We start from the raw sequence: 11748 nt of genomic DNA, 5'->3' as shown, positions 1-11748 counted from the left end.
AGCTTCATTGCTTCTGCTGTTCAGTGCTTTTGAGGAATATTGTTAGTTTAGTGGCTGTTACTTCACTCACTGTTGAAATGCATTTTCAGATAGGTTCGGTTAGCCTGCATTTCCTGACCTCTACGTTGCAAGAGTAGCTTTTGTATCAATTTTACGAATCGCAGCTTTTCTGTTCTGGACCATAACTGCTGCTCACCAAGTCTTCAGTACGCACCCACATGCACAGAGGTGTGCGCGGTGCAGTGGCCTTACATTTCATTGCAACCTTCTGCATCATGTTTATTTCTTTTCCAACAGCACCGAATGGACCCACGGACTGCAGCCGAAGCACGGCAGATGCGACGAGTGAACGGCGTGGCCTTCCCCCAAGCGTCAGTACTGCTCTCTGCCCTGAACAAGATAAGTTACCCTTGCTAAGGTAGCCGCTACTTGGATTGTGTAGTTTATGTATAATGCCTGTTTTGTTGCATATCATTTGAAATAATTCGGAAATCAACGTTATGCTATTTTTTGTCTCTACCTAAATACTGTTTCTCGCCTTGTGTATTTTTATTTTTCTGTATTTTGCACATCGCCTAATGTGTGCCAAGTTTTGTCAATGCATCCGTCTACATCTGTTGCGTCTTTTGTGTGTTTTATATGCAGCAAAATAAATGTTGATTTCACAAAGCACTTGGCGTCTTTTCTGCAATACTGTTTTGCAAAGGCTGTGGCGCAGCTGCGTTGATGGCCAGTTTAGAGAGCTGGGAATTATTTTTCATGTTGTTATGCATGCTGAACATAAATAAAAACACTAGTAGACCGTGTAAAACCCAAATAATGCGCCAAAAGGGCAGGGAAGGGCGCAGTGCATGCTAGCATTCAAATCACGCGCCTTTCAGCAAGACCGGAAGTAGTTGCCGCCGGCCGCTTGGCGCACTACAGTCAAATGGGCCGCTGGGCCCTATGGGAGTGTCCGCTCTTTACCAATCTCTTTCTCTATGGCTCAGTCGGAAGAGCACCGGACGCAATATTCGGAGGTCGTGGGTTCGGTTCCCACCATCGGCACGTTGTTTTCTCTTCTACTTTGTGTTTAATTATCTTTCCCCTAAACAGATTACATTACTAATTTCTGTGATTATCCAAGTAAACATTAAAAAAAAAGAAAGTACAATCCCCAATGCTTTCCTTGGCCTCGCCGACTGTTGGCTTCTTTCCTTCATGTATTATAACGAGCGCCCTCATTTCCCCTTAATTGGTCTGCTTGTACACTACAGAGGAGGTAAAACGTAAGTTGCAATCTGATTTTTAAAACGCAGGGAAAACGGTGCCACGCTGCGCCTTCGCATCGGGGGCGGGTGACCCTAGCGACACCATTGTCAGTACACATGTCTGGGGATGTGGCTTAAAACTTGTCGCCCTTAAAAATTATAACTCTTTCTCCACCACGCCCCACAATTCAGGCCGTCCGTCGATTTCCCTCAAGCTAGATACCCATCCGACCACACTAGTACCCAAAGTCCGTGTGTTAGGTCTAGTTCTTCACTCCCATGGTGCGCACGGAAAGTCATAAAGGCGCTTTAAACACAGATAACAGACCACCAAACTGTTTCGCCGCATTAGCAACCGCCGGGTTGGCTTAAGCGAAAGAAACACACTTCGCCTCAACAGGCTTACTTTAAGAGCCACGCCACATATGCCCTCCTATGCCTTTCCTTCGAACAAAGGAGAGAAACCGGATGAACGCCCTCCGACGAAGTTGCACGAAAACGGCTCTACTACTTCCCCAACACACACAATGGCCGACTCATAAAACTTAGTGTGCACAACACTTCCGAGGAGTTCAGAAAGCAACATTGAAGGCACACATATCCCGTATACTGAACTCGAGGTTGATACATCTTCCGGTTTGTCCTATATAAACTTTGTTACATGCCAATGGAATTTCATTTTCTACGGCGCACGCGCATTCTACAATAGTTGACCTGTGCGACACTTGGCATTTAAAGGGGTTAAAGGTTGTCATTTTTTCATGACGGTCCCTGATCGCACGACAGAGCCCACTCAACTTATGCGGCGCGGAAAACACTACGCCAACATCAAAACGTCCTGCTACTTTCTTCAAATTGTGGGCTACTTTGTGAACATAAAAAGTTATGTTTCAAAGCCGCTCTCCAAGCTGTCACCCGCCGTGCTCGTCCAGAGGGCGACGGTCTGTTCAGCTGCTGGCATTCGAAAGAGTTCTCCTCTCACCCGCCGTGCTCGGTTGCGCTGACCCGCGGTCTGTTGAGTTGTACCTGCTGGGCACCTTGGAGTACTACCCGGAGTCGAACCAGGTTTACAGCATGTTTATTGCAACTGGTCTCTCCTTTTCGTCAAGTTAGTCAACGGGAGTACAATACGCGAGTAGTCCGGGACATACTGTCTATAGTAGTTCGCCAACCCGAGAAAACTCCTCAGCTGCCGTTTCGTCTAGGGCGGGGGAATCTCCTCAATAGCGCTGACCTTTGCAGGATTGACGCTTTGCTTACCCGATCCTACTATGTGACCAAGAAACTCTACCTCCCCTCTTGCGAATCGGCACTTAGCTGCATTCACAGTGAATCCCGCAGCTGCTACGGAACTTAGAACATTGTCGATCTGCCTCAGATGATCCTCCCACGTCTCGGAGAATATGGCGAGATGATCAATGTAAGCGCAGGAATACTCTCTGTGTGGTGCTAATACCTCGTTAATGATTCGCTGGAACGTGGAGCTAGCGTTTCGAAGCTCGAAAGGCATCACTTTCCAAGCGTATTGCCCGACCGGCGTTTCGAACGCCGTCAATGCTTGAGACTGCTCATCTAAAGGTATTTGCCAATATCCCCTCAGCATGTCAATGAGGGTGATGTAACGCGCCTTTGCCACCAGAAACAAAAGCTCCGAAGGTATGCTCATGGGGAATGCGTCCGGTTCCGTAACGCTGTTGAGCCTGCGATAGTTGCAGCAGAGCCTTATGCCGCCGTCCTTCTTAGATACACAGACTATTGGATGGGCATGTGCGCTCTCTACCGGAAAAATCAGACCCCACTCACACAGTTCGTTAATCTGCCTTTCCACTTCCTTCCGAAACACCATTGGTACCTTGTACGCATGTCCAGCTACCACTTCAGATCCTGCCTTTAGCCTTATTCTGTGCATGCCAGCGGTGCACTTGCCCGGTTTACTACCAAACACTTGTACGTGCTTAGTGAGCACCGCGGTCAGCTCCTCCCGTTGCGATGGGGTAAGGTGGCTCAAAGCTTCGCCCGACACGCTACTTCCTTCGTCAGACGGTGTTAGGAATGTGGGCACGTCGCCGAAGTCACTGTCCCCTTCGAAAACTGTGCCCACAACATAACCGCGTGCGTGGTAAGCTCGAAGTTTGTTGGCGTGCACAGCTCGACGTGTGCCGCCTTCCAACTCGATTAGGTAACTGTAGGGCCGCAACCTTTGTACAACTTTGACCGGTCCTATCCACTTTCCCATCATTTTGCCTTGGCCTTCCTTCTCCAGCCACAACACTTCGTCCCCTTCCGCGAACTGGTTATCCGTCGCGCGGAGATTGTAGCGACTCGCGTACTTTCTCTGAGCATCTGTGCAATTACCTTCAGCTGTTGCATGTGCCTCAGCTAACCGTTTGCGCAGCTCCGAAAGATATTCCTCAGCTGGGATTGTTAGAGAGTCCGGGACGGACCTGTCCCCACTCCACGACTTCTGCAAGATGGAAAGAGGCCCCACTGGCACCCTCCCGTACATCAGCTCAAACGGAGAGCGCCCGTCGTTTCGTTAGGTGGCTCTCTGTATGCCCACAGCAGAAATGGAACAAATCTGTCCCTATCCCTGCCGTGCTCCTCCACAATACGGAATAACATGGATTTGAAGGTACCGTTCCAGCGTTTAACCAGTCCATTGCTTTGCGGGTGGTCAGGCGTGGAGAACCTTGGGCATGTTCCAAGCCTGGACAGCATCTCTCTAGTTAACTGAGCAGTGAAATTTGTGCCTTGATCACAGCACACCGTTTCCGGTATACCCATGCGTTCAAAGATCTGTAACAACGCCTCGCACGTAGCCTTCGCTGTCAGCGCGCGCAAGCATACGACCTCTGGCCACCGAGTGTTAACATCAACAACGCACAACGCGTAACGGTGCCCTCGCGCAGACGGTGGTTCAATTGGCCCTATGCAATCGACGTTGATGACTTGAAACGGGCTGTCTGGTCTAGACAGGGGTGTGATCGGCACACGATCGAGAGTGCGCGCAGGGGCCTTTACCTGGCATGAATGGCACGTACGACAGTGTTGCTTGACATCTCTGGCCAAGCCTGGCCAGTAAAACGACCCCTTTATTCTCTGAAGCCTTTTACGTTCGCCCAGGTGCCCTGCCCACGCTGAATCATGCGCCAACCTTAAAACCTCCGCGCGCCGTTCCGAAGGTAGTACCAATTGACAACACTCGTGTCCAGCAACTGGCTCTCGATGGAAGAGCAGCTCGTCTCGTATAAGCATGCCATGCGAGCCCTCTTTAGCCTGTTCTCATGCTTCTTTTAGCGATTCATCGGCAAGCTGAGCGTTCCGGAACAGCTGCCTCGCTGTCAGGTTCGTTTCGGTTTGGTAGGAAGCAGGCTCTGCCTCGACGACGCACGCCACAGCATCCGCGTTAGTGTGTCTCGTATCCGGCCTATCTGTTTCATCTATGTCTGATTCCAAAGCTACCAACTCATCTGCTTGTGTTAGTGCTCTCTCGCAGAGAAGCTCATTGAAGTCATCTGGCGTAATCAGTGCATATACGCCTGCGACTAGCTCATCGTTAAGCGCACACAGCACTCCTCGTTCGGACGGGTTGAACGATACTAGAGGAGCACCCTCCGTTGCCTTTAATGGCACGTAAGCCAGCTCGGCGACTACCTCACTCCCAAACGCTCCTCTCAGCTTCAGTGTCGACCCCGCGCCTTCATACTCGCGGCAAAGTGACTTACGAAGGACAGTCACATCGGCACCCGAATCAACCAAGGCTCTGAGCTGCTGACCCGTGCTCTCTATTGTGACAATACACTGTAAAAACAAAAACACCTTTTTGGGCATTTGTCTGATTCAAATCACCCTTACACCCTGAGTCTAGGGTGTTCGTGCCATTGGAAATCACCTCTTGCATGCCAAAGGGGTGCTTTGGTTGGAGAATATGCCTTAGGGTGTTACGGGCAAGCAATATCACCTAACATGCTTGGGGTATATGGCTGCGTAACTTCGTAGCCTTTTATACACAAGCGGCGCTGCTAATATAACCCAACACCTAAATAAAGCACCAAAAGTAACGCTAAAATTAAAATTACACGCGAGTGCTTTCTAAAAATCAAACAGAAACTGAAACAAAATTTCACCGCCAGGAGGCCGCCGGTAGCTACGAACGCTCTTTTCAAATTTCACAATATGGCCGTTAGCATTGTGGGGTGCGCTTCGACCACGTTTCGGCGAATGCTGAATGTGCTTCTTCGATTGTGTACCCTCGTGAAATGTGTTGCATTTCCTATGCATATGTGTTACAGAAGTGTGTACGCTTGTGAAGTGCCTTCTACATGTGGTGTTTAACGCAAACGGGCATTTATCGTGTCGGCAAGTGTTCGGGCTTCTTTTTGCTTCGCTCAGGCCTAAGGACTGCTGCACCGCTTTATGTTTGAGATGTTCGAAAGAAGAAGGCATGGACGATTTTTTTTTTCTGCGTGACTAAGAGGTATATGCGCCGACTACATTGCACTCGCGCTGAAATCGCACTGGTTGGTTCGGTGCTGGTGATACGAAGGCGGACAGCGTACTTTGCGGCTGACGCAATCGTCTGTAAAGGTAAGCCTATTCTCACGCATATTGCGCTTTGTGGGAACAGTGTCCTACCCGATTGTTGCATTCTGTGTCTTTTTGTGCCGGAACGCTCCAGAATGTGCTGAAATGAAAACGTGAGACACGCGCTTGTTTTCACCTGGCTGCCAAAATGACATCGCACATGTGGTAGATGTCGCGGCGAGTTACGCAGATTTCGCGCAAGAACATCATTCTCAACTTTCTTGAACAGAAATAATGCATGTGCTACGTTTCCTTGCATTTTGTACGCGCAGGAGGTTCACGAAACGATTTTCGTTTCTTGACAGTTTGATACTTGCGCTCAGTTCGCAACGACTCGGTTTTGTTCTACCGTTTCCGTTTGTGCGGCAAGGTCATGTTGGCGTACTACCTTAATTCTCCTAGCACTCTCGTTTCCCCCCTCCCCCCTTCCCCTTATCTCTTACACATCGCGCTCGCTCTCCTGAAACCTCTTTCATGCTTCGTCATCTTCTTTCGCTCGGAGCGGCGCGGCCCCTCCCCCCCCCCCCTTTTTTTTTTCTTTTTTATTTACTCGGAGCATAGGCGCGCACCGTCCTGCTGCTCGGGGAGCGTCCTCCCGCAGCCCTTCTGTTTAAGCTTTTTGTTCGAGGAGGCTACGTTCGTTCTCGGCGGCCGTTCAGCGCGCACGCCTCTGCGCTCGTGCTCTCGGCATCGAAGTGCGCTGGTCGGCCGGCCTGGTTGCATAATAGTTTATTCCAAACTGCGTAAACTATATGCCGCTATCATCAGCCTATGTTAACTTCCCCGCGTCTGGATTTGCCTTCTTTAATCACAATGGGAGCATTTTTCATTTTACGGGGACCATATTATGCGGTTGCATGGAGTGTGAATTTGCATTTTTATTATGCTGCTTTTGTTATGGCGTTTACTTTCGCTCTCGAAGAATCATTTAGGTACGTATTTTATTTTCAGCAAGACTTCAATTAAGGCACTTGTACACGTGCTAAGTCAGCTGATGTGGTTCAAACCATCCAGTTTTGATTATTTTTGTGGTCACATTTCAACATAACTGTTTGACCGCATTACTTGATTTTTGTAGTGTCTTTAGACTAGAATAAATGGATATTCGATACTGATGCCTCAGCATTCAGTTAGAGGTCGACAGCTTGAATTCTGTGGCCATATATTGTACCGGATGTTGCTATTACAGAGTTTGATTCTGAAAAGATGTTTACTTTTTTTGGTCTTTTGCTTAAATGTACATATGAAGCGGTTATCATAGCCTTAGTCGCATATGTTTACCTTCTTTGCTCATCACAGTGCGCATATTGCAGGCAAATTTGTGACTTACTGTTATTAAAAAAATTGTAATGTATGTGTTGAAAGCAGTTTACTGATTTAAAGGGTGCAGAAAACAATTTGACTTTCATATGCTAACGATGCATGTCTGTAGATTGTCTCTAAGAATTGAAGCCTACTTTTTAAAGCTGAGCGGGAACCCTTAGTTTAGAGATATATTACATATTTTATTGCCATTCAGCCGTGTGCCCAGTTGAGGGAATGAGGATCATAATTTTTGCTTTGTTATTTTTTATATTAGACTTTCCTTAATATTGCTTGCAGTTTGGCGATGAGTGGCAAAATACTGATGGTTTTTGCAGTTTTCTGACCTTAGTAAATATTTGTATTTGCTGTTTGCTAATGCCAGTTTTTTTTTTTTTTTTTTTTTCAGATATGTACAAAGGCATCAATTGCCTTAGCTTTTGTACTATGATTTTTAATATTAAGTTACTTGAAACATTGAGTAAAAGGAATTCTTTATGGCTACCATTCACACAAACTTGCAGTTCTTTCATGACTTGAACATGCTGATCAAGAAGGACGGCAAAGAGGCAGTTGAAATTGGCCTTAACAAGACACTTGTCTTGGTTTTGAAGGACACCATTCGTTCAAGAAAAAAGGACATTGCCCGGGTGCTCGAAGTATGTTCTGAGGGAATGCGTGAAAGGAAAAAGAAGCGTAAGTATTAAGCTGTTTCCTTCTGTTTGCTGCATGTGCTATTTAATTGGCAGTTTTTCGCTAAATGCCTACATTTTTGCCATTTTGCATTGCCTTATAGATATACTAAAAACATGGCTGAGCCTCAGAAAGAATAATAAAACCATAACTAGCCTGTGCATTTCTTCATATGTAACAATTTTCGCATTAGCTAAATTTAAATTACCTATTGTTCTTCTCCATTGTAATGGTGCAGCCTTTTCGAATCTGTTCAACTAGTAGCAGAGAATTAGGTGATACCTAATTCAAATCTTCACAAGCTTTGCTAATTTTTGCTGTAAGATGTTTGGCTTTCAGTTTGCGTGCCTCTACATGTTTTCAATTTTGTTTATTTGCCTTCCTAAATTAGACAATAAATTATCGCCTCAAAACTCGGCAGTCTCTTTTTACCTGCAAGGAGGTACACCATTGTTGTGTTGCTTATTTCTATTGTAGATGTACAGACAGTATGCATTCTGCAACTCTTGGCAAACATTGGGAACCAGCCGGGAGCTCTGGATGTTGTTTGTATCATTTGTAAGTTTTCTCTTTGTCATTTGAATATTTAGGAAGCCTACTTGAAACCGACATTATTAGCGAATTTTCTTTGTTTCTAAAATGGTTTACAGTCTAACTTGTAATATGTATTAGTGATTCATAATTCAAATAGAAATACTGCACAAGTTTTCATCACAACTGTGAATTCTTCGCTGTGAAAGGATTATTTGCACTGTAAGTACAATCAAAAGCACTTTTAAGAGACTCCTGCCATCACCTGCTTACCACGTCGTATTGCATACAAGAGTCACCTGATGAAGCACTGGTAATGTCAAGATTGGTGCAGTGTGCCATTTGACTAAGCACTCTGCTGCAGTGGACCAGCAGTGCTTTATCAGATGACTCTTGCAGGCAGCTTGGTGGGGTTTAGCATTTGCTGGAAAGGGGTCTCTCAACCTGCTCATGCATGCTAGTACCTAATATGTTCCTAATGTCTGGAATATATAATCTGAGACTGCTTCAAAAGAAATATTTGCCACATTGTCTTATCCTACAGGCTTCGGAAGGTGGATAATGCAGTTTAATAGTTGTTTTAAAAAATGCTGTAATTTGCTAGCCAAGTTTGAAATGATGTAATGATTTTAATTCTTCTCAGATTAGGTTTACCACATTGGTTGGGAGAAAATACTGCTGTGTTTCAAGGTTCATGCTGTATAAATATAGTGCCTTCAACTACAGATGCTAACATTTCATGCATTAACCATGTGGCACTGTCATAGACATTCTCATTTATAGTAAACATTCTCAATAAATCCAAATTGTTATTTTTGCATTTCAAGTTAGTCAACATATTTTTAGTATTCGAACCTTTAGTATTTCAAAGTGCTCAGACTGCCTGCCGCTATAACGATTACAACTTCTTGAACACTTGAGCTTCCTGCCGCCTCTTGAGGCTCACCACTGATGTTCTGGATGTCTATGCATACAATGTGCTACGCGTGGAAAATGTTTTAACATGCCATGCTTCAGTGTTGATATTTTTTAGAGCTTCTGCTGTTTGGTTGTTTGGTAATGCTCTGCTGTTGCACATGTAATTGTCGCTCAACTCGAAGCTCCAGTGTACACTTTCAATGAATAATGTGTGATGAAGTTTCAGAACTGCCACATAGAGCAGCGAGAACACTTTTTCCTTGTTACTAAACCTTAAATGTAAACACTTCAGGAAACATTGCGATGACCTAGGGCTTTGCTGGTTCATACTTAGCACAAGAAGACGTGCAAAAGTTCAGAAATGCTTTATGTGTTATGTATTACATGCACTTTTTTTTGTAGTGCCCCATCACTAAGTACGCTCTTTCCACTTTTTTTTTGTTTGGTTCTGCAGTATCTACTTGGCCAGTGCAGGGTATGCTGTAGGCCTTGTGTGAAGCCTTCAATTGAGCCAGCTGTTAATATTTTAGTAGTAAACACTGTGCTCCAGTGCTGTTTATTGTTTATTTACATTTTTAACTATCATAATAAGCATTCCAGTTCATGTGAAATGAAAAGTTCGTGGGGCAGCATTGAAGTTCTCTAACCCAGGTGCTTTTGATGAGTGTAGCCATTTTTGTTTGATAAAATAGCTTGCATAATCTAAAATTACCATGCAACAGCACGCTGCATGAATAAAAATGGGTTGACCTTATATGCTCTCATTTATGACTTGATCAGACTGCTGGCTTTGTGCCTCCTGAACCAACCATAACAGTATACTCTGCATTGTTAATTGTGAGATAACCACCAGTGGTTTCCGATAGGGCCCTTTTCCAGCACACTGCTGTACTCTAAAGGGGCATTGGCGTATTCTAAATATAGAGTAGAAAATATGTTGAATTTGCTTTTTGCCAGGTGCAGTGCATATTTATACAGCTGCTCTGTTATGCACTTCTTTCACAATTTTATCAAGGAACAGGAAGAAAAGCCTGCCACGCCGTGCATCGGATATACTGGGAGCAGCATCAAAGAAGCTGAAGAGCATTTCCCCTTCATTCAGCAGCGGAAGCTTCTTCGAGTCATCGACTCTACTTAGGGTATTGTTCCAATAATGGGTCGATTTTGGCTGTTCAATCTGACATATGACAAGGGGTCCGACAATTTGTGCTGCTTTATAGAGCACCTCTTTTTGGGCGTCTGCGTGTCAAAGCCAAGATGCGCTGCACGACGCTTTATTTCATCGCTTAAGGCCGAATTTTATGCAAGCGCACGCGTTGACACTGACAAAGCATATGATTAATATTGTGTACTGCGATTATTGTTGCATACGACTAAAAGTTTTGTTGTTTTTTAAGAAATGTCACCATGCTGTTGTGTTCATTGTTCGGTTCTGTTTTTGAAAAAAATTGTATACTTTGTTGTCTGCATTTGTTGGAACTGTTTTGCTTCTTTCAGTTTTTTAGGTATTTACGTACATACCATCTATGTTTTTGCCCGTCTGCTAGGCTCTCGGTAGAGAGTGGCAGTATTGTTAAATAAATGAGGTTCATAGCGTGCATCAATGAAGAAACAGAACACAAGTGCCCCCCTGCCCCGCCCTCCACCAGCACCCGAGCACCCACTAGCCCGAACCCTGACCCTTCTATGCCGAATAAAAGACTTCCAGTTTCCTTCTGCGTGACATTTTTTTGTAATATGCTCTGTGAATTTGAAAAAACAATCATACTGGCATGGGCCATTCGAGATGTCAAATTAATGGCATGCAGCATCTCTTTACATGCTCTTTTGGCATTACAGGTGGTTAAAAGGAATACCATTAAGCTTGATTGCAAATGTGCACATAGGAAAAGCATTAAGGAACGTGTAGTGGCAAAAGTAATTCCTAATTAGGGAATGCAATATATGGACGTTATCCGCACTGATTTTTATCAAGGGGTGTAAGGGTGCAATGCCACTGCTTCCACCCTGCAATAGGGTGCAAAGGTGATGAAAACACCCCAGTGCATTGGCCCCATAGAAGGGTGTTATGACCAACCGAAGCACCATCTTTGAGGGTGTACTGGCACTCTGAAGCCACTTTTTTTCAAGGGTGCATGGGTGTTAGTTATAGACACGCGAAAACACCTAATAAGGTGTTTTTGTTTTTGCAGTGTACGTTTGTCGCCTGCCTCGTTCTGTCGCCTGATACTCCCTGTCGCCATCTCCTCGCTAACTGGAATTTCCACTCGAGCAACAACCTGCCTTTCGCCTATGCGACTGCTACTTCCATCTTTTGTTGAGGCCGTTTCTTTTCTCGGGCATACTCTTGCAAAGTGGCCTCTCTCGTGACATTTAAGCACTGTCGCCCGGGACGCCTCTCAGCCGTGCTGCCTCCCAATTGAGATGCCGTAGCGGTTCGTTTCTCGGCATGGTGGTTCGCCGTTGCGGA

General features: G+C 45.4%; 1 long non-coding RNA gene across 1 annotated transcript; it reads left to right on the top strand.

Moving 5' to 3' along the window:
• Positions 1 to 5172: 5172 nt before the first annotated feature.
• Positions 5173 to 11428, top strand: LOC146180517 (uncharacterized). The gene is made up of 4 exons (XR_014700379.1): positions 5173 to 5837; positions 7661 to 7832; positions 8307 to 8387; positions 10294 to 11428. It is a non-coding gene; the product is annotated as an uncharacterized LOC146180517 (long non-coding RNA).
• The last annotated feature ends 320 nt before the right edge of the window (positions 11429 to 11748 follow it).

This window comes from Amblyomma maculatum, chromosome 8 (genome assembly GCF_055883805.1).
Source record: "Amblyomma maculatum isolate TAMU_Amacu chromosome 8, ASM5588380v1, whole genome shotgun sequence".
Classification (NCBI taxonomy): Eukaryota; Metazoa; Arthropoda; class Arachnida; order Ixodida; family Ixodidae; genus Amblyomma; species Amblyomma maculatum.
The sequence above is the reverse complement of the archived record's forward strand: the minus strand, read 5'-3'. Positions and strand labels throughout refer to the sequence as shown.